We start from the raw sequence: 24,173 nt of genomic DNA, 5'->3' as shown, positions 1-24,173 counted from the left end.
ATTCTGTGTTCATCCCCATGAATGAAATGTTTTATTGGTTTGTTTTTGTTATTTGACTTTTGAATATGTGTTACTTAGCTGAATGTGGACTAGTCTAGATGTGGCAATATGCTTAGATGACACTTCACTATTAATATATAACTGATCAAACTGAATGCCTTGTTGCTTGATTTTGGTGTTCTGTTTTTTTTTTCCAGATTTTTTTTTTTTTTAGATTAAAATAAACTTTTTTTTTTTTTTATTTTTTAAATTGGTTTTTTTTACTTTATACCTTCAAATAAAATAATTTTGAATTATTCTTTAAAAAGGTTAATGGGAACGGGGTGTGCTTAAAGGGTACAAAAATGACAATAGTGTTTAAAATGTAAGCTACATTAATTGTGCTGTCTTCCCATTTGAATTTTTTATTTTTTTGAATTTATAATTTTTATTAATGTTAGGTTGTCGAGTATGTTATGAAAATTTTGTGACTTTTATGGCACTTGGTATGTGAACACGATAATTTTACATTTAGAATTTTAAAAAATCAGAGTGGTCATAAAAAAAAAGTCACATTCATGGTCTTCGGTCAATAATGACCGACCATAGGAAATGAATGGGAAATGGGGAAAAAATACAGAATTTTTTTGTGTGTAACAATCTACAAATCCCCCACAATGCACAAAAAAAAAAAAAACTGCACAGCAATAAAGGGGGTGAAACTCTAAAACATCTAGATTGCAAAATCAACACACCAACTCACACGTGCGGACACACACATACCTATGAACTTGTGTGACTGTAACATTGCAACTATGTAAAATAAAATAGAATTCAATGAAAATGCAGTAAGAAAGTGGACAGCAAGGAAGGGGTTCCACACTAAAAAACATTAAGAGTGTAAAACGTACATACACACACACACAGGAATTATACATACTCAAATGAATTGGTATGGCGATAACCATATAGCCAGAAGACTTAAATAATAAGAGGTTAAAAAAATCAGATCAGACCCAGAAGGATTAAGTTTTGATAAAGCATTCCTGTTAGTTTTTGTTAAATTTTTATAGAATTTTAATATTTTGTGTAACAAAAATGCTTTGAGTGTTTAGGTTTGAATGTAGTAATAATAATGCAAAAACCTACATTTCAGATTTTAAAACAGCAAAAAATATAAACCTTGACATTAGGTGTCTTTAAGATTGCTGTAATATACATTTTAAATCCACAAACCTAATAAAAGTAAACAATTTTTTTTTCATTTTATTTTTTTGCTCTCACCAGGAGGTTCTATTCTGCCTTCAAAAATTGTATTTTAAAGGCATAATGTCTATTTTAATCTTAAATATTGCATTAATTGAAAAATAATTGAAAAAAAAATGATTTTTTTTTTTTGTTTTTTTTTTTACTATTTTCAATGGGAAAATTGATCATAATTATTGCATACAAATTAATTAGTACCATAACATTTTATCAAAATACAAAAGAAAAAACTATTATTGAACAAAAAATATTAGATTGATTTTACTGAAGAGAAAAAAAACCTTACATTTCAGGGTGTCTGGTCACTTCTGACCGCGAAGACCATGGGTATGACTCTCAAATGAGGAGCGCAGGGTTAAACAGTAAAATGTTCTATTTAATATTACCTTTTTTTGTGTTGAACTATAAAATCTATGTCACATTTTCAACATGAAAATAAGAACTCGCAGAGCGATAGTGTTTTTGTATTAAAAGAGTTTCTTAAATCTCTCTCTATGTACAGTCTGTGTACATATTTGTTCTTTAAAGTAGGTTTTTAGCACTTTATAGCATAAAGATACATTGAAGAGCCCTGAAATATACACTAAAGCAGCATACTCTGCAGGCATCCTATCATGTGCATGCAGTCAGATTTGACTGCAAAAGATTAGGTAATTTGATTGGATGTTCCAGTATTTATACTAGAAGCAGCATTTTGCTTGTCAAAAATACATGCTCAGTTTTAATGTTACTTTAAGTAACCCAGTTTGAAAACCACTCCTCTAGAGGATGCAGTGTCATGGAGCCATAGTTATATGTACTGTATAACTTGAGACATTCTGCAAACACTGGAAATATTTTAGTCAAAGGACGGATTACTATCAAACATAAGAACAAATGTTTTTGAGTTTCCGTTCAATTATAGTCAGAGGGATTAGCCATGAAGCAATAAAGTCTTTCGATTTTTTTTATTTGTTTTTCACTTAACCTTGAGAGCCTTGGTTATAAATCTTTTTTCATGAAATTAGTTAACCATTATCCAAAGAGCACCAGGAGATATAGACTTTGTATACATGTGTATGATACAGTCATAAGGACTTTTTTTTTTAAAGAGGAAGTTATAAGAAATAATTTTAATTAATTGTATTTGTCAATCATTAGCTAATTCTTATGTTTGCTCCTCCTTTAACTAGCAAATAAAATACTGTAGTGGTGCTCATGTAAACATTTTCAACAAGGCAAAATACTCCAGGTCTCAAGTATCCAGGTAATCAGAATATTTCACTTTCTTTTTTTTTTTCACGTTGGAAAATTTATATTCTTCAGTATTCTTGTCTGGTTTTCAAGTACAAATATCTAAAAATTCTTAAATCAAGATGCATTTACTTGAGATGTTTATCACCTGTTTGCACCTACTGTTCTGTGCCACTTGAATGTTTGTGAACCCATTGCAAAATCTGTGAAAGTGTGAATAAGAGAGATCATACAAAATGCCATGTTTATTTTTTATTTAGTACTGTCCTGAGTAAGTTATTGTACATAAAATATGTTTACATTTAGTCCACAAGACAAAAAAAAAAGAAAGAAAAGAAAAGCTGAAATTATTAAAATAACCCCATTCAAAGGTTTGAGAACCCTTGGTTCTTAATACTGTGTGGGGTTACCTGGATGATCCATGACTGTTTTTTTGCTTTGTGATGGTTTTTCATGAGTCCTTGTTTGTTCTGATCAGTTAAACTGAGCACTGTTCTTTAGAAAAATTCTCCATGTCCTGTGGAATCTTCAGTTTTCCAGCATCTTTTGCATATTTTGAGCAGTGACTGTGTGATTTTGTGATCCATCTTTTCACACTGAGGACAATTGAGGCACTCAAACACAACTATTAAAAAAGGTTTAAACATTCACTGATGCTCCAGAAGGAAACACAATGCATTAAGAGCTGGGGGTGAAAACTTTTGAACAGGATGAAGATGTCCAAATTTTTTCCAAATTTGGAAGCAGTTGTGCAAGTAGTCCATTGAATAGAAAGACTCCCATAAATGAAAATCATAGAAAAGCGTATTATTTCCACAAAAAAACACATTTCCCTTTTCTGAATTTAAAGAAAAATAATCAAATGAAATAAAATCATGTTGTATGATGGCATTTTAGTGCCACATTAAAAAAAATATACGATTACAAAATTACGAGAATTCACTTATAGCAATTATGAGATTAAAGTTTTAATATTTTGAGAGTATATTAGCCTATTGCACATGCAAATGGCCCAGATTGGGAGCACCGGGAGATATTCCAAATTCTCAGGCTGTATTTTCTGATAAAATTGACAGATTTTTAATGAGCTGTGTTATATTAAAAGCAACAAAGCTCAAAATTATTGCGATTACTGGGGTGGGTGGCGTGCACCAAATAATGGAAACCGTTAAATATTATGTCCAATAAATTACTGTTGCTATTTTACCTTGAATAAAACAGCTTGTGAATAGTCACGTAACGTTATATAGCCTACCTCAGAAAAGAAAACAATATAACTTATGTTAACAAGTCAGAGTCCACTTAAACCTTTAGAATATTTGAGGAATGAAAGGTTGGATGCCACAGACGGTTTTTTACAGAGTAGGTGGTGGAATTTTCACAAAGAAAACAGTCAAATTTAATGAATTGATTCACACGAATACAGCAGTCTGTCATGCCACATTAAAGATCTAGAAAAACACATTATTGTAAGACACGTTTGTATTTCGCTATAAAACTGTTATTAAGAGCTAAGGCTTTGTTTTATATTAAAAGTACCAAAAGCACAAGGGGACTGGCACACAACAAATAACAAATGCGATCAAAGACATGAAATATTATTACCAAGCATACTGTCCCCGCGAGTATGACACATGGTATGATTTCTGCTAATAATCCCACATATAGGCCTATTTTGTAGTGTATTAAAAAGGGTTAAATAAGTGCGCTACGGTGCTCTCAAAGGAATGTCAGCTGGGTGTGTAAGCTGATGTTAAGTTGTTCCTGTTCAGTCTGTTAATAAATATCATATTCTTGACATTAAGCAGTTTCCACGAGTCCTTCAAATTGACTCTTCCTCATCCCAGCAAGATGATGTGACCGATCGGACGCAACAATATTCAAATCAATTCCGGTGACCTAGCTGGAAACTTATCCCGGTGCTCTCAATTTGGGCCAATTGCATTAAGCTATACTCTCAAAAATATTATAACTTAAATTTTTTTACGATTTAAATTTGCATAATTTTGACTTTCTTCTCGAAAAATTTCGACATTATACTCATAATTTTGACTTTATTCTCATAATATTTCAACTTTATTCTCAAAATATTACGACTTTTTTTTTTACGTGGGACTAAAATGCCGTCATAGTGTGTTTTGTTTATTAGTTAATTTACCTTTTTAATCAACTCTATCTGTGTACTGTACTATACTGAAATTAAGTGTGTTTTAAATCAGGGGGAAAAAATCTGCTAAGCTTAATTTAAAAGAAATAAATAAAAAATAATATTTATCTGGCAACAGTGGCAGAAAACAATACTAGTCATTTTGCTTCTTTAGAAAGTGCATCTTGATTTTGAGGATGTTTAGATATTTGTTCTGGGAAACAAAACAAAAATAGAGTACATATTCTCGGATACTCATGAAGAGAACTAGGTCAACCCGTTCTTCTCTCTTAAAAAGCATTTCATTGTTAATGTGGCTGTGGAGAGATTCCAGCAGTGATTCTTGGTTTGAGTTTTGGTTTTGTTAGGTCTTAGTGTGTAAAGCATAGAAAACAACATACCCAAAAAACAACTCATGCCTCTTACGTATTTTACAGATGACCTGGTTGTTTTTTGTTTTCCTTTTTTCAGTTTATGTTAAATATGTTTTTATTCATAAAACCACACTGATTTCGCTATGTCCTCCATTTTATATGGTGCTGCTTTGAGCTGGTTGTGACAAAAGTAATCAAAAATACAAAATGTAATACAAAAGAAAAAACAGTATAACAAAAGATTTATTGACTGCTTATAAAAATATGATTAGAATCATAAATGTAAAAACTTAAGTTTAAATAAATATTCTTATTGAATATTGCTGCAAACAGCAATTAAGGGGCCAAGCACAAAGATAGAACAATGAGTCATGATAGCATGGCTGGGAGCATCAGACCAACTGTAACAATGAGTGGTTAAAGATATTTTAAAATATTTTCAGTCAAAATGGCTGAAAAATCACAAATACCATCACTAGTAAAACAATTCAATTGCTTATTACTTTTGGACCAATAGATGATGTTGTTATCAACTTATTATGGTGTGGTCAGTGCGAAATGATAATGTTGCAGCCTCAGAATCAGCATGTCAACAATTTCACTGATTCCTTATTTTAGCATGGTTTGGGACTATCAAAAAGCTTTTGATAACTTTTTGCCAGCATGGTCTGAAAATGATCCAAGCCAATTTTGGTGAAAATCAGATCAAAAGTATAGGAGTTTGAAAAAGTAGGTTTTCAAAGAAATTCCAAAGTTTGCAAAACTGCAAGTTCAACCGAATATGGCATAATTAGTATCAATGGTCAACTTCTCTGGATCATAGACATAAATACCTAGACGCCTCATTGGCCGCTTTGAGCCATTGTTGCTATACATCAACATGTCCACTAGGGGTGTCGCGATATACCGGTATTGACAATAACCGTGATATTCAAATCAACAATTATCGATATCGTGTTAATTTAGTGTGTGATGATATACCGCAATATTTGAAATGAACAGTTCTCTTATAACACCACATGTAAATACTCCAGCTTCAGTACCTGGTAGAGCTCCCAGGTGGCAGTATTGTGCCTCAATGCTGACACTGTCACACAAGAAGAAGACGCAGTCCGAGGAGAGCTGGGTTTGTCAGAGTAAGTTGTCATTATTTTACTAGTTATAGAATGGGAAACGTTATATTAACCTGTTAACAGTGGTTTTCTGTGTTCATATATTTAAGTAAAGGGTGATTATTTTAATAAGTACCGCATTTTCTTTACTCGTCTTATTTTTGTATTTGCAGTCAATGTCTGTGTGTAGTAACACTTTATTTCTTTGTTCAAATCTATTAACAGTTACAAAAAGAAAAACTCAATAAACAAAAGTAAAAAATAATTTTGACTGATATCTTTTCCCCCGCCAAGGTTTCTATAGATATCATTGATATCGTGAATTATTATGGCCACAATAACCGTGATATGAAAAATCTAATATCGTGACACCCCTAACGTCCGCCATGTTTGTGAGGGCAAGACTACATTAAATAAATTAAAAAAAAAATGTAGTGTGTGATGTTGTACACTATGCACTTATGCACTATGTACTCAACCATGTAGTGTAAGAATTATATAAGGTTATTTTGTCATTCATAATCGAAGTCTGATAGCCCTTCCCACTTCGCTATGTAATTAACACTGCAACAGTTGAGTGCATAAAGTGTTCAACATTCTACACTAAGTTTTTTCAGTTATTTAAGTGCATCATCCGGGTATTTAAAGTGCACTTTTTCTTATTGTAATTTTCAGTGTAAATGCACTACTTGCACTATTCATACTAAAAAAAGCCACAGAATAGTGCACAAGTACACGATTTGGTTCACACCTGCAAAAATAAATGGAGCTAAACGGGGGAGCTGCGTATTTTTCTGGATAAAACACGATCATGTTTACATTTATAAAACGATTTTCAGAAGTTTTGTGATCTACATGCAGTTAAAAATAACTTTGCCTCCAGTTATTTAGTTAGGCTTGGAAAATTGTGAAAGCTCACTTGTCTCACTTGTTGATTTCATTGATTTTTTTCGGTTTACATTTTTAATGTTAATGTAGTATAACTGACATATACATGTAATTTGAACGTACATTAAATGAAATTAAGTTGTTTCATTGCTTTCTCTGTGTTCAGCCCCAATATTTTAGCTTTTTTTGTGCTTCAGGTCAGAACACAGCTCTTTCCCTTTGAAACACTGGAAAAAATTTGAAATAATACATCTTAATAAACACTAATAATTTACCATCGAGAAAAATTTAATACAACCAGCGAATACAAATCAAAGTGACACACTGGTAGTCTGCTTTTTATTTTGACAGCACTCTATAGCCTACTCCACAACAAACAATATTAAATGCAAACTCATAAGCCTTTATGGAACCAGTAAAACTTACAGTTACAGTGGTAAAATATTATGCAATGATACAGTGCACAGTAAAAATAGAGTAAAAGTGATATGTAATAGTAAAAGTATATGTAGTACAACATGTAGTAAAGTGAATTTTATAAGAAGCGAGTACAACCAGTACTATAACACAAGTGATATAATAGATTTATAATAGCACAAATGATATGTGTAATCCATAATAAATAGATGAATAACAATAGATGAATAATAGCAAGAAGAATATGTAATATCAAGGGTGGAATAATACAGAATACACAATAACGAAGAATCAATTTATAGTAAATTATAAAGTAAAATAAATAATCAGGAAATGTACAGTTTTATAATAGTATTTGTGTAATAATTATTAAACAAATTAAGACACAACTAATGACACAACAAAAAAAATGTGGACGTGAATTCCAAATTGTGTTTAATTAATGAGCTCCTTAAGTATAATATATACATGTACACACACACACACGCATATATTTCTTATTTTTTGTATGTTTGTCACACTTTAATGTTTCACATCATCAAACAAATTTAAATATTAGATAAAATATAACACAAGTGAACACAACATGCAGTTATTAAATTAAGGTTTTTTATTATTAAGGGAAAACAAAATCCAAAACTACATGGGCCTGTGTGAAAAAGTGTTTGCCCCCTAAACCTAATAACTGGTAGAGCCACCCTTAGCAGCAACAACAGCAATCAAGCGTTTGCTATAACTTGCAATGAGTCTGTTACAGCGCTGTGGAGGAATTTTGATACACTCATCTATGCAGATTTGTTGTAATTCAGCCACATTGGAGGGTTTTCGAGCATGAACCGCCCTTTTAAGGTCATGCCACAGCATCTCAATAGGATTCAGATCAGAACTTTGACTAGGCCACTCCAAAGTGACTTCATTTTGTTTTTCTTCAGCCATCCAGAGGTGGACTTGCTGGTGTGTTTTGGATCATTGTCCTGCTGCAGATCCCAAGTTCGCTTCAGCTTGAGATCACGAACAGATGGAACCCCGGACATTCTCCTTCAGGATTTTTTGGTAAACAGCAGAATTCATGGTTGCATTTATCACAGCAAGTCTACCAGGTCCTGAAACAGCAAAACAGCCACAGACCATCACACTACCACCCCCATATTTTACTGTTGGTATGATGTTCTTTTTCTGAAATGCGATGTTACTTTTACGCCAGACGTAATGGGGGACACACCTTCCAAAAAGTTAAACTTTTGTCTCGTCAGTCCTCAAAGTATTTTCCCAAAAGTCTTGAGGATCATCAAGATGTTTTCTGGCAAAACTGAGACGAGCCTTTATGTTCTTTTTGCTCAGCAGCAGTTTTCATCTTGGAACTCTGCCATGCAGACCATTTTTTGCCCAGTCTCTTTCTTATGGTGGGGTCATGAACACTGACCTTAACTGAGGCAAGTGAGGCCGCAGTTCTTTGGATGTTGTTGTGGGGTCTTTTGTGACCTCTTGGATGAGCATTGCTTGGGGTAATTTTGGTGCACGGCGGCCAGCCACTCCAGTTTCTCCACTGTTCCATGTTTTTGCCATTTGTGAATTAATGGCTCTCACTGTGGTTTCGCTGGAGTCCAAAAGCTTTAGAAATGGCTTTTTAACCTTTTCCAGACCGATAGATCTCAACTACTTACTTTTTCATTTGTTTCTGAATTTCTTTGGATCTCGGCATGATGTCTAGCTTTTGAGGATCTTTTGGTCTACTTCACTTTGTCAGGCAGGTCCTATTTATGAGATTTCTTGATTGTGAACAGGTGTGGCAGTAATCAGGCTTGGGTGTGGCTAGAGAAATTGAACTCAGGTGTGATAAACCCACAGTTTTTTTTACCGGGGGGCAAACACTTCTTCAAAACAGGGCCATATAGTTTTGGATTTTGTTTTCCCTTAATAAAAAACTTCATTTAAAAACTGCATGTTGTGTTTACTTGTGTTATCTTTGACTAATATTTACATTTGTTTGATGATCTGTATGTATTCTTCTATCCCAATGTGAGAGTTATGGAGAGTTGTCTTCACCAATATGGCGGCGACGTTGACGTGCGGGCGATCGAGCGGCCAATGAGGTGTCTAGGTATTTATTATGTCTATGCTCTGGATGATCCAAGGACTCTATCAAGACCAGTTTCATTAAAATAGGCAAAATTAATCTATTAGCATTTTTTAAACTTTAATCATACATTTTGACCAGAAGGTGGAGCTTGTCTGAGTAGCACACAGAGTTTCGTAATGATAAACTAATGCATTTGTAAAATACAGAATTTTAAACAAAATTCAAACATGGCCAATGCTCAAAATGGCCATATCAGAATATTGGATGGCATTCAACTAATTTGGCGAACCGTTCAGAAGTTTTAAAAAAAAAAAGAAGCAAAAATTGCTTAAAAAATAACCTAATAATCCTGACCAGTAGGTGGTGCTGTGGTGAAAACTGCAAGTGTCCTCAGGTCATGGTTGTTCTAAAACAGGGGTTCCCAAACATTTCCATTCCACGACCCACCTAGACAAGTATATTCTATTTCAAGACCCACCAAAATATTTGAGACCAAAAAACAATTGTTCTTACTGTAAGCTTAATCTTAATTAAAAGTTTAATACGGCAGAAATTATGTATTTAAGAAAAATAACCATATAAATTTTATCAGATATTATTATTGATATTAAAATTTCTTTCATTTACAGACGGTAATAAGTCTATGCAATAGGTCAATAAAACTCGAAACACGCTCACTCCGGTGCGGCTATGAACTGTAATCTGCGCTGTTATTAAAATTCATGCGCGCCCACACTTCGGAACACGCAAGGCATGTTTTAAATCGCGGTCTTTGCGATATTGCAATTCGTTGGTATATCGCGCAACCCTAGACAGTACTGTGTGTAAGTGTGTGTGTCATTGAAACGCAATTTTATATGCAGCCAAGTGACTTTGTGCGACCCACGTTGTCCCACTATGACCCACAGTTTGAAAAATACCTGTTATAAAACACACCAAGTTTGGTTTAAATACACTGAAGAGTTATTGAGATGTAGCCTCATATCCATTTTTGGTGTGCTCGTCATCCAATTCCTTTATGTGTTATTTGTGAACTGTCTGACTAATTAACTTAAATACCATACCTTGTTGCCAGCATGGTCTAAAGATGATCTGAGCCAATTTTGGTGAAAATCAGACAGACATCTAATAGGGCTGTCAAAAAAATTATTTGAATTTCTAATATTTGTCGAATTTAAAATAAAAAAACCCACATTCAAATGCAAAAACATTGCATTTGAATTTTAGGCAGCTTTATTAATGGCACACAAGATACAATGACAATATAAGTGTTTTTAATGTTTTTTTTTTTTTTTTTTTTTTTTTTTAGCCTATCCAGGTAAAGCCACTAGACGTGGCACTGCTGCATTTTTCATTAAAAAAAAAATATTGTGGAAAAAGAGAACATCAGTGTGATGAAGATCTTGTTTATGTCAAAAACTGAAATGAAGCCATTCACACAGAATGCATATTATTGCATTTTCTATAGGGACATCTATCACCGTTTGCACTCGCGTCTCGCCCAAGAGAGCCACATGTTTTAAAAGCCATGTAAAATTTATGTATGTTCAACTTTGAAAAACATATCTCGAGACTTTATGGTGGGGTTTTCTTTTTTCGCCATGCCACTGCATCTCATGTTTTTTCAAATGAAAAAGTACTTTGTGTTGTGTTACAGAGAGAACAGAGGAAGTGTGCGAATCCATATGCAATCTTTATTCATGAGCATGGTCAGGAACAGGCATGGGTCAAATAACAGCAAACAGACATGAAATGACAGAGTAATCCTAGGGCAGGCTTGGATCATCGATTGGCGAACAAAATCCAGAGGGCTTGACAAAAGGGGTCATCTGTAAACACGAGCAATAGTCCAGGCTGGGGCAAAAACAGTAGTGATTTTACATTCAAGACCAAAGCTTCGACGCTTGTATCTAAAAAACAACACATTTCACATTGAAGCACTGTATCGGAGCTTGATTCGTTTTTAGAAAAGCATGCTTCAGTATCAGGTTCAAACAAAGTGAACCTCAGCCCCTTTCATTTTACATTATATTACATTATTGTCATACTCTGTTCCATGTTTTGTGTGTGTTCCTGCTCTCTGATTGTGTCAGAGTCAAAGTCAGATTTCACGCCAGTGTTGGCACAGCCCCAGAGCAAAGCCCAGGAAGGGCTCCCGACCCCCCCAGTCAAATCTGTCCGAAAGCTGGTAATCCACTGACAGATAGAGCTAGGAACAGAGAGCTGGTCAGTTTGGTCTGGAGGGCTGTTGGGATGATTGTGTTGAAAGCCGAACTAAAGTCCACAAACAGGATTCCTCACATACGTATCTGTTTTTGTCCAGATGCTGCAGGATGAAGTGCAATCCCATGTTGACTGGATCATCCACGGACCTGTTTGCTCGGTAAGCAAACTGCAGGGGGTCCAGTAGGGGGTCCAGTGATGTCCTTCAGATAAGCCAGAACCTAACCAGGAAGGCACTTCACACAACTCCAGAGATCTGTCAGCTGGTCAGCACAGGTTTTCAGACAGGCTGGTGTAACGCCATCTGGGCCTGTTGCTTTTCTTCTCTTTTGTTTTTCCTGAAGACCTTGCGCACATCATCCTCACTGATTTGAGGTGCAGGAAGGGGGGAGAAGGGGGTTGCAGGAGGTGTTAACGGTTGTGTAGAGAGATGGTCAGAATGGGTGTGGGGGGTTCAAATCTACAATAAAACTCATTCAGGTCATTAGCAAGTCATTGATTTTCCTTAGTGCAGGGGGATGGTGTCTTGTAGTTTTGTGAGGCTCTCAGCCCTTTCCACACTGAAGTTGAGTCGTTGGAAGTAAACTGGTCTTCCAACTTTTTAGTGTACGTCCTTTAAGTGTATCCACTCTAATCTCTTTGTTCAGTGTGTTTCCTGGCATTTCTGTAGGCATTCTCTTTGGCCTGACGAAGATGTCTGAGTTTTGCTGTAAACTATGGCTTATCATTGTTGAATGTTAAATAAGTCCTGGTAGGAATGCATATGTCCTCACAAAAACTAATATAGGATGTTACAGTCTCTGTGAGTTTGTCCAGATCGGTGGTAGCAGCTTCAAAAAAACACTCCAATCAGTGGGTCAAAACAAGCTTGTAAATCCTGCACTATTTCTTTGGTCCATCTCTTCACAGTCTTTACTACAGGTTTAGCAGATTTAAGTTTCTGCTTGTAGGTCGGGTATAAGATGGACCAGGCAGTGATCTGAGCGCCCCAAAGCTGCTCGTGGAACAGAGTGATATGCATTCTTTATTGTGGTGTAACAGTGACCAATATATTTACTGTCTCTGGTGGGACATGTAACATGCTGTCTGTATTTTGGCAGTTAACGGGAGAGACTGGCTTCATTAAAGTCAGTGTTAATGTTGAGACTGTGCTCTATCTGTGTGACAAATTTCATAGCTTTCCTGCAACAGCTTTATGGGTTGCAGTAGACTCCCAGAGCAGAAAAAGAAAGAAGGGAGAAAATGCCGCCAACAGATACAATAGATGTCTGATGCACCTTCTGTGCTTGGCCTCTAATGGCCCTTTTTGAAGTTTGATTGCATTTTTTTTTTGCCAATAAATATAATTATTTTTAGATTTGGCCATTAATAAGTCAGTAACAACCTATATGTCCAATTTTTCCTACAGTGGTTTCATCACAATCACACTAAACGATTTTTAAAGTTATTTGGAAAAGTTGTTTAAATGCTAAATCCAAAGCCATAAGCATGTGAATATTTGATTTTTTTTTTCTGGATATTGGAATATTGGACTGGAAACTTCTCCAGGCTCCTTTAACGGCATCGTGCCGATACCCCATACTGCTATTTTTGTAATGATGCACTAATACATAAAATACAACTTTTTTACTACAAAATCCAAAATGGCCAATATGGGAAAATGGGATAATATTTATAAAAGGCAAAAAATAGCATTTTTTTTCATATCTCCTGACCGCTAGGTGGCACTGTGCCGAAACTATGAAGAAATCCTCAAGTCATGATTATTATAACACACACCAAGTTTGGTTTGAATATGCTGAAGCTTTGTGGACATATAGCCTCACTTCCATTTTGGCATGCTCTCTGTAAAATTTGTTTGCACATTATTTGAGAATGGTAAGTTTTTTTTACAAAGCTTTTTGATAATTTTTTGCCAGCATGGACTGAAGATTGTCTGAGCCATTTTGGTGAAAATCAGACAAACCATCTAGGACAAGTTATAAAAGTAGGTTTTTCAAATAATTAAAAATGGCAAAAAATACTTTGACCTGTAGAAGTTAAAATTTAGTTATGCATTCAAGTGAAGGAATCAGAGGGGGAAAAATGTCTAAAGTTTATAGTTCAGATGCTATTAGCATAAACATCCGTGCAAATTTGAGCTGTTGGTGGAGCTAGCAGCTTTGAATTAGAGACTCCAAAGTAGCTAGGTTTAATGTTAAGGCTGTCTTCTTTTTTGTGTAACAAATTTTATAACTTTTCTGCAAGCGGTCCTATGGGTTTCCCTTAGACTTCCAGAGCAGAAGAAGAATGCACCTTCAATGCTTAGACCCTTATAATAATGATAAGAAGAAGAAGAAGAAGAAAACTAATGTAGACAATAGGTGCCTTCATACCTTAAGAGGTTGGCCCCTAAAAATATACATGATTACATGCATATACATACACAGCAGGATCGCTGTATTAAATTAACACTTGCTATGCCATTTTCAAGTAAAAAACTGAAAACTTTTTATGTTTTGGGCCTTTATTAACAGAACAATGGTCTGTACAGTATTTAATTGGCCTCAAGAACCACTGCTGTCATTTCAAATGATTCATTGAATATTTGAGATTATTTGAAAAATCAAAAAAAAAATTAACTCCTCATAGGCTTTTTGTCTGATTTGCTTGAAACTTGACATGCATAATCTAGGGACCCTCATGGCAATTACATTTTCGATCAATTAAACCATTTATCAGATACAGTTTCCATATATATATATATATGGGTATGGTCCATTGTGAGTAAAACTGAGTAAATACACACACAATAGTGGTTATCATCTAAGATTTAAATAATTCATCACATTTGGTTATTCCTAAAATTGCAAACAAGTTCTATAGAAACTACATCTATTGAATCTATATCTGTATACAGATGCACCAAATTATTAACTGATTAGCCATTAAGATGAGTGAGATTCAGTGCTTGAAGTGGGCAGGTACAGACTAGTTATGCAGTACCGACACGTCTATATTTTTAGTCTTTAGCGTCTTTAACTGGTACTTTTTTGTGCGTACTCAGAGTCAGGTGATTAGAAATGACACTATATAAATCTCACTACCCGGGGGGGGGGGGGGTCACTTCTCATCTCGACAAGTCACGTGAAATGAATGCAAGTGGAGTCTGTCTACCTCAGGGGTTTTCAAATTGTGTGTCGCAAGAGCATGTCAGGGGAGGCACAACGAGGAGAGGTCTTCATGTTAGACCCCCCGACCCACATCTATTTAACTATATACAAATATTAGGCTATATAGTTCAGGTTGCTCCAGCTAATGCGCATGTACAGTCTCACACGCAAGCCATGTTTCTATAGCAACCAAAGCTGGCGGGCTTTACTCCGCCATAGTGCGCATTGCATTCTTTCTCCTATATATGAAAGAAACTGTCTTGTTATATTTAACATTTTTGGCCATGCTTGTCTCAGAGAGCACAGTGATGATAGAAAATGTGTTGGAAAAATACACTCTTACCAGAATAAGCTATTTAAGTTATCAAGCTGTCTCATGTAAATTCCTCCTTTAAGTTTATAAGATGACCACTAGGTGGAGCTCTAAGCATATGTTTTGTATTGTTTTCTTTTACTGAAGAAGAGACACTGTTATTGAACACACATGCAGTAAAGTGTAATGGACTTCTTGTTCTGTGCATTTTTTTTTTTTGCTAAAGTCTTTATCACAATCAAAAAGCATCATTTTCACTAACAAAAAAAAAAAATGTTTCATTCACAGTAACTTTATTAAAGATCTTACTATCAAACTTCTCATTTGCATGCCTTTTCAGTTTTCTCATTTGTCTATTATTTAATAGGGTTCTTCGGTCATTTATGACCTGAAATTTTTTTTAATTTTTTTTTTTAAATGTTAAAAATCGTAGCTTCATTGGAATGGTCCGAAACTTGGTGACTTTATTGGTACTTGGTATATGAACACCCAAAAAAATTGGGGACAGGATTTGAAAAGTCTAAGTGGTCGTAAAAAAATAGTCACAGGGTCTCAGGGTCTTCGGGTCAAAAATGACCCGCCATAGGAAATGAATGGGAAATTGGCAAAAATATGAAAATACTAGCTTTTTTTGTGTGTACAATCTACAAATCAGCCACGATGCAGAAAAAAAAAGCACACAGCAGTGAAGGGGTGAATCTCTAAAACATCAAGAGTCCAAAACAGACAAAAAAATTCACACACACACACACACTTATACACACAAAAACACACGCACACACAAATGAAAGTGTGTCATTGCAAAAGCTAATTTTGGGAAATGTGTGAAATAAAAGCAATTATTCATCAATGTAAGAAATAAAGTGCACAGCAATGAAAGCATGAGGCTGTAAGCCATCAAGGTTGCAAAATAGACACACTCACACACACACACACACACACATAGGGAAATATGAGACTGGTGAAACTGTAACAGAGAAATGTGAGAATATGTGAAATAAAATCAATGAATCAAATAAATGTCTCTCTCTTGAACACACACACACCACACACACACACACACACACACACACGCGCACGCGCACGCACACACAAACAGAGTAAGGTCAAAGAATGGAATTCTTCCATAGTAACCTCCAGGCCTAATGCAGCACCTGTTTATAAAATCAAGAAGCCAATCACAGCATCTGTTGACACACAGACACAAGGAAATACTAGACTGGTGAGCCTGTAACAGAGAAATATGAGAATATGTGAAATAAAATCAATGAATAAAATAAAGGGGAGACATTGGGTCCAAAATTCAAAAGTCACATACTATGTCTCTCTCTCTCTTGAACACGCGGAGAGACACACACACACACACACACACGCACACGCACACGCACACGCACACACAGAGAGTAAGGTCAAAGGATGGAATTCTTCTCTAGTAACCTTCAGGCGTATTGAATCACAGCATTTGTTTATGAAAACAAAAAGCCAATCACAGCATTTGTTTATGAAAACAAAAACTTGGGGTATAAATATTGCCACTTTGAGCCCAGCCCACAGTTCATTCAATCCTGGTCCCTCCCCCGCCAAAAGAAGAAGATGCAGAAAGTGCTTACCACACGATTTGAAAACAGGCATCGTTTTGCTCAAAGTGCCACATTCCAATTTGTAAGGGACACTCTATTGTGATGTGTGACAACTGTGATAATTAGTTTGTAAATAATATGTAAATATAGTTAGAATGTTTTTTTTTATTTCTCTAATTTACTGTTTTGATAATTTACTGTTTTGATAATTTTTAGTTTATATTTAGTATAATTAATTTAGTTTGATAACTGTTAGTTTAGTTTTGTTCATAATTGCCCGTTGCCAATTTTGAATAAGGATTACTGTTCATTCAATTTAAATAATATGGACATAATAATAATAATAATAATAAGTAAATATTTAGTTATGATAATATTTAAAACACTTTTTTATTTTTCTATTTTTCATTTACATGTACTGTTTGGAAAATTTTTGTTCATAATTGCTGTTGGCAATTTTAAAGAGTTACTGTTCATTTGAATTGCAAAAAATAATTTTAATGGAAATGTTTTATAATAAAAGGTTAATAAAAATATGTTATGATTGAAATAATGTAAATTTTTTTTATTAAGTTAGAATTAAAACAATGGGTAACAAAATGCTTTCCATTTGTTCTCTTTCTAGTGGAATGTTCAGGTTTGACTGTATTATAAAGTAAAACTGGCACTTGAAATTACCATTTAAACCAACCAAACAAAAAAAAAACCTTGACAAAAATAGTCTTTGAGAATCTATTATATATTAAAATCCACAACCTGAAATAAATAGGCAAATATGTGCAAATAATCACTAGAATTCACAAGCCTTTCTACAGAGAGCTGTAAATTCGCTATAGTGGTAAAAATGTGCTATTGCATGATAAAAATGCTTAATTTGTCCACCAGATGGCACCAATCTAATTTCAAAAAATGTTTTCTATAGGCCTTGGCTGTACTTTAAAATAAAATACAGCATTAATAAAAAAATTAAAAAAAATACATATATATATAAATTTTCTATTATATTCAATGGGAAAAAAATTATCATAATTATTGCATAAAAATTCATTATTATCATAAAATTCTCTCAAAACACCAAAAAAGAAAGAAAAAATATTATTGAACAAAAATACATTTGATTGATTTTACTGAAAAAAAGTATACCTGAATCCCGCCCTCCGGGTCCTTTTTGACCCAAAGGTCCTGAGTGTGACTCATAAATGAAGAACCCCAGAGGGTTAATGGTTAATCGGTGAAACATTAGGTGCATCTATAGATATAGATTCAATAGATACAGTTTCTAAAGTACATGTTTGCAATTTAGGGATAACCAAATGTAATGAATTATTTTTACACTGTAAGTGATTTTTCTTAGATGATAACAACTATTTTGTAAGTGTGTGTGTGTGTGTGCAGCATGAACACATTTAATAATTTTATAAAAGTTCAGTAAATTAATAAGTGACTTACATTTTAGACATAATATCGCTTTGTTTTTGCTTAATTTTGCCAACGAAAATAGTTCTAAACAAGTTCACAGCACTGTTTTGCATCTCTCAGCAATGGTGTTTACTTACTGAATGAATCAGCTTTTTGAACAAACCAGTTGATTCTCAATGACTCACTCATTGACGGTCACTTGCTGTCACCTACTGGCGGATTTTAATTTCACATTTCGACTTTTTCTTTCAGGTTTTAAATTATTTCAAATATCAGTATTCAACGTTTTATGTCAGTTTAAATGCATCCGTGTCCTCTCTGAGATAATACATTAAACTGTGTAAATGCATCTAAATGCCATTTCAGAAGCAGATTCCAGGAATGTTTTCTTTTGTTGAAATGAAAGACACAAAGTACAGATGAAGTGCTTCTTATTCTTATCCAAAAATACAAAATGGAAGAAAGATTTAAAACTAAATACAATCTTGCTACTCAAGCTCTGTATGAACATTTTTATACTTTTATTTTCAAATACTTAAGTATAAAAGTAGTTTTTAAATCTGAAACATACTGAAGTACAATAAATATATACTTTAAGACTTTTACTCAAGTAATATTCTAAACGGTGACTTCAGCTTCGTCATTTTCTGGTAAGATATCTGTACTTTTAATTAAATATGGCTTTTAGGTACGTTATACACCACTGGTTACCCCTGTGTATTCAAGGGGCTCTACACAACACCATTTTCAACTAAAAACATTTAACTTTTTTAATGTGTTTTGCCCACTTATTTAAACAACAATGAAGCATTGGGTGCCTAAAAATGCAAGCTTTTGAAAACAGATTTCAGTGCACGTTTTTGAAAATGACAGCACTGTCATCTCCATGTAAACAACAAAGATGCAAAATCTGTAAAAACGGTGATGTTATGCACTTGCTTATTATTTGTTTATTCTATAAGCATGCACATTTGGCACAAGTGCTCTGTAAAAGAGTGTGCAAACTGTGCATGTGCACGTGCACATAGTGTTTCAAATTGACATTGCCAACCAAGCATACATACAGTAAAATTTTTGACATGTCGTCTGTACAAAGGAAAAAATTTCCGTTTTTTAGTGCAATGTTGTTGTGTAAAATGTACCATAAGTCCTGAGTTTCCCTTATTAAATTTTTTTCTTCTATGGCTATAATAGGTGGTTGATCCTTTCCTCTGTGCTGATAACATCCTGAGTGTTTTTTTATTTATTGTTTATTGAATTTTTGCTGCTACTAGATCCTGCATTTACTCATCCTTGCAACCAAGTGTGACAATCAATGTCAGTTTTAAGTTATCAGTTGTCAGTCACTTGAGCTGAATAATGACACTTGTCCTGTTAGAGCAGCTTTACAGCAGAATTTGAATGTGTTTCTATTGTTAAAGCTGCTTGACACAATCTGCATTTTATAAAGTGCTATAGAAATACAGGTGACGACTTTATTTGACTTAATGTTAACATGAAATCAAATTGAGCCTATTTATTTGTATTTGTATGCATGGTGTCCTATAGTGAAAAAGTCATGAATGCATTTATTTTAGTAACATTTTTGGCATTGTAATCTTGAATTGAAATTTCATAACTTGCTCTTCCTGTGACATATGCAAGATTGTGCTGCATTTAAATCAGTCGCTTTCAGATCTGCCTCCATACCAGTATACAACACTCACTTTTCACAATCCATTCAACAATTGATTGATAAAATCAAATCCTGCCCTATATTGTTTTCTTGTAAGATAGCCAGTTCACTTAGAAATGCATCACAGTACAGTAATACAATTTGTTGGAACCATTTTAATCCCAATTTTAAATGGGACTCTGCGCCAGGAAAAGCATGTCCTGTGTATTTAGTGTGTATAACTTATTGGCCCTTAAATTTAAGCACAATCAAACCAATTGCTGATCACAAAATAAAGATGAATACAGCAAATTAATATCAATGGCAATTATACAGTGAAATAATTCAATCCCTAATTATAGATAATATAAAGATAACTTTAAGTGAAAGTGAAGTCATGTGTGGCCAAGTATGGTGTCCCATTACTTGGAATTTGTGCTCTGCATTTAACCCATCCAAGTGCACACACATGCAGGTAGTGAACACACACACCCAGAGCATTGGGCAGCCATTTTGCTGTGGCACCCAGGGAGAAATTGGGGGTTGGTGCCTTGCTCAAGGGCACCTCAGTTGTGGGTATTGAGGAACCTACAATTCCTGCCAATACTGAGACTCAAACCTGTGACCATAACATCATTACTGCATACCAGACAGCAAAAAAAAGTATCAATTATTGTAGCAGTATTATTGTAATCTGTAATTAAGCGTGATTTGTCTATTATAGTACTTACCTTGTTTGAGTCTTAAAAATCACCTTTGAGTACACTAGCATATCATTTATAATGTCTGGCTGTCTGTGTTTCACTCAACAGGAGACTGTGAAATGGCCGTGTGTGGGGGTGTGAGCTGTATTTTGGAGCCAGTTATATTTGTGTCTCTCTCCAAGGCAAAAAATGATCTCCTCTGATGGCACAAGTAAACCTTTCAGCAGCAAAGCAGATGGATATGGGAGAGGTGAAAGGCTGTGGGATTATTCTTCTAAAGCCTTTGAAAAAAGTAAACAAAAAGATTGCATCACATAAACACATCATCATCACAACAATGCACCATACAATAAAGTACTAAAATCAAAAAACATAAGTTGTCTATATTTTGACAGGCACTCGAGGACCATGATCACATTTGGGGCATCATTTGCAAAACTGCAGTAAATCAGGATGGCCACAGTGTTAGTCCAATAACCAAACCATCCATGGTACAACAGGAGGAGCTGCTTAAAAAAATCTACTCAACAGAGACTGATCTGACTAGTGTCCAGTACATAGAAGCTCATGGGACTGGGACTCCAGTTGGAGATCCAGTAGAGGCAGGTAGCATCTCAAAAGTCATTGCCAAAGCAAGACCTAAAAAGTCAGGGCCACTCATCATTGGTTCTGTTAAGAGCAATATTGGACACACAGAATCTGCCGCAGGTGTTGCAGGGCTCATAAAGGTTCTCTTGATGATGGAGCACAAAACTATTGTGCCGTCATTATTCTACTCCATGGAAAACTCCAGCACAGACATTGAATCTCTCAATATGAAAATCCCCACCACAGCAGAAAAATGGGTCAGAGACGGCGGCAGATCAGGGAGGTTTGCAGGAATCATAACTTTGGGTTTGGTGGAACAAATGCACATGCAATTGTCAGACAATATGTTCAGTCAAAAAAGCCAAAAGCTCAGCAGATCAGCAAATCCCATCAGTATTTTGTCATCTCTGCAGCCTCTGAAAAATCTATGAAAAATATTATTGAAGATACAGCAGAACAGAATCAGAGCAGGGAAAATATCAAATCTGCAGGCTTTATTGTACACATCTACATGTAGAAGAAGTCATTTGAAACACAAATACAGGAAAATATTTCAAACATCATCGTTGACAGAACTGCAAGAGAAACTTACTGCTTCTGTACAGAAAAAGCTTGTACCATCAAAGACAGACTCCAAGCTTGTTTTTTGTGTTTTGTGGAAATGGTGTTACATATCATGGCATGTGCAAGCAGCTCCTAAAACAAGAGCCAGTTTTCAGAGAGGAAATCATTAAGATTGAAACTCTTTTGCAAAGCTATAGAAGTCTGAATCTGATAGAGATGCTGGAAAGTGAATCTGAGAAAAGTACAGAGCCATCTGATCCAAAGATTGTCCAGCCTCTTCTGTTTGCTATTCAGGTAGCTGTTGTCAAACTTCTGAAACACTGGGGCATCAGTCCTGATGCTGTTTTGGGGCACTCTATTGGAGAAGTCGCTGCAGCTCATTGTTCTGGTTTGTTGTCACTTGAAGACTCAGTGAAAATAATCCACTATCGCAGTTCTTTGCAAAGCACTGTGACAGGAGGGAAGATGCTGGTAGTCAGTAATATGGCTGTTTCTGAAGTCTTGAAAACTCTTCCTTCTTATTCGGGAAGGGTTTGCCTGGCTGCTTATAACAGCCCACAGTCATGCACCCTCTCAGGAGATGCAGATGACATTGACAGATTGCATCAGAATTTGAGCATCTCAGCCAGAGGAACTGAACTGTTCCTTCACATTTTGGATGTACCTGCAGCATATCACAGTCACAAGATGGATCCCATTGTATCCAAAGTGAAAGAGAGTATAGGCTCATTGCAGGCACATAACTTGGAGACAGAACTGTTTCTCAACAGTGACCGGTGTAAGTTTGTGTTCCTCAGATTTTATTACTGGTGAATATTGGGCACGGAATATCAGAGAGCCAGTTGAATTTGAACAAGCTGTGAAGTCTGCAGTTAAAAACAAAAGGAATGTGATATTTGTTGAAATTGGTCCAAGAAGATCTTTGCAGAGGTACATCACTGAGACTCTGGGAAATGACTTTACTGTGATTCCCTCAGTGCAGCCTGATAAAGATCACGAGACAATGCTTGCTGTTGTTTCCAAACTGTTTGAGTTGGGGCTCAGAGTGGACTGGGAAATGTTATACAAAGGTTTTGAGACTGAACCAATTCCCTACCCACGATACCAGTTTGATGATGTGAAGAGTGATGTCTTCGCTTCACATTTGCAGTCGAATGGGCCTACTAGCAACCATCCAGTAGTTACACAAATTTGGCACAGGCAGTTCAATGTTCAGCTGTGATTTATCCTCTGAATCTGTGGCCTTCCTGCAGGACCACAAGCACGGTGGGGTTGCCATCATTCCTGGTACATTTTATGCAGAGTTGGGTTTAGCAGCTTACATGGCATATGCAAAACCTAAAGTTCCACTAAGTTCCCTGCAGCTCAGTGTAACATTCCAGAGTCCATACATTTTCACCCAGAAGGCCCCAGAAATAAACGTACAGCTGGATCATTCAGATCATTTGGATGATAACACATGTAACTTCAAAATACAGTCTACTTCTGCAGTCTATGCATTTGGCACAGTAGAAACAAAACCAGGTAGAATGCCTGAAGAACAATTCATTTCATTAGACTGTATTTCCAAAAGATGCACATTCCACGTGACTACTGAAGAAACTCTACAAACATCTAAGTCAAACAGGATTTGAATATGGGTCTGTCTTCAGAAATAAGGCAGATATTTTTTGTGGAGAAGAATTTAGAGAGGTTATATCTGTTGTGAAGGTCCCAAAGGAATTACTGCCTCAATTACATGACTATCATGTTCACCCTGTGGTCTTGGATTACGTCATGCAAATTGTTCCAGTAACTATAGTGCATGATGTATCATCAAGACCTCAATTTCCTGCACAAATAGGAAGCCTGACTGTATTTGAACCATTGCAAGAGGAGATGGTTGTATATCTGAGAGCAGTACATGTGGGAGAAGATGATTTTTGACATTTGTGGCTGCTTAGCCAACAAACAGGGTAGGGTGTTGGTTGAACTCAGCTATGTGAAGATCAGAATGCTAGGAAGTCGTTCCAAGTAGTCAAAGAGTACTTCTTCCATAACAATCTCAGTATCATCTCTGAAGTTGCTCAATTTGATACACAGATGAAGTCACTGGTATTTTTCTGACCAGGTAGGAATTTCTAAAAGCTTTGCAACAGTACTTGGACCCAAAATCTAGGTATGTGTCTCATTCAAAAGCTAACACACTGTTAGAAGATGGAGTTGAACTCCTTTTGTCAAAACTGAATATTTCAAGTGTAAAGAAAAACTTCCAGGAAATTTTGTTCATTTGGAGTGATGCAGATTTAACCTCTCTCGAATCAGAGAAGGTCTTGGACAGCATGGCAGGGGGTTGGTGAGGTTTTTCAGAAAGATTGTCAGATATCTTAAGACACTTCGTTTTCCAGGTGATATCAGAGTAATAACCTATAGGTGCTCTGAGACCTTAGTGGACTGCATCAACCCTGGGTTTGTTCTGTCAGGCATGACAAGAGCATGTGC

At 35.4% G+C, this 24,173-nt stretch overlaps 1 pseudogene; it reads left to right on the top strand.

Moving 5' to 3' along the window:
- Positions 1-1,568: 1,568 nt before the first annotated feature.
- On the top strand, positions 1,569-23,326 carry LOC122136856 (annotated as a pseudogene).
- Positions 23,327-24,173: the final 847 nt, after the last annotated feature.

Source organism: Cyprinus carpio, chromosome B3 (genome assembly GCF_018340385.1).
Source record: "Cyprinus carpio isolate SPL01 chromosome B3, ASM1834038v1, whole genome shotgun sequence".
Lineage (NCBI taxonomy): Eukaryota > Metazoa > Chordata > Actinopteri > Cypriniformes > Cyprinidae > Cyprinus > Cyprinus carpio.
The sequence above is the reverse complement of the archived record's forward strand: the minus strand, read 5'-3'. Positions and strand labels throughout refer to the sequence as shown.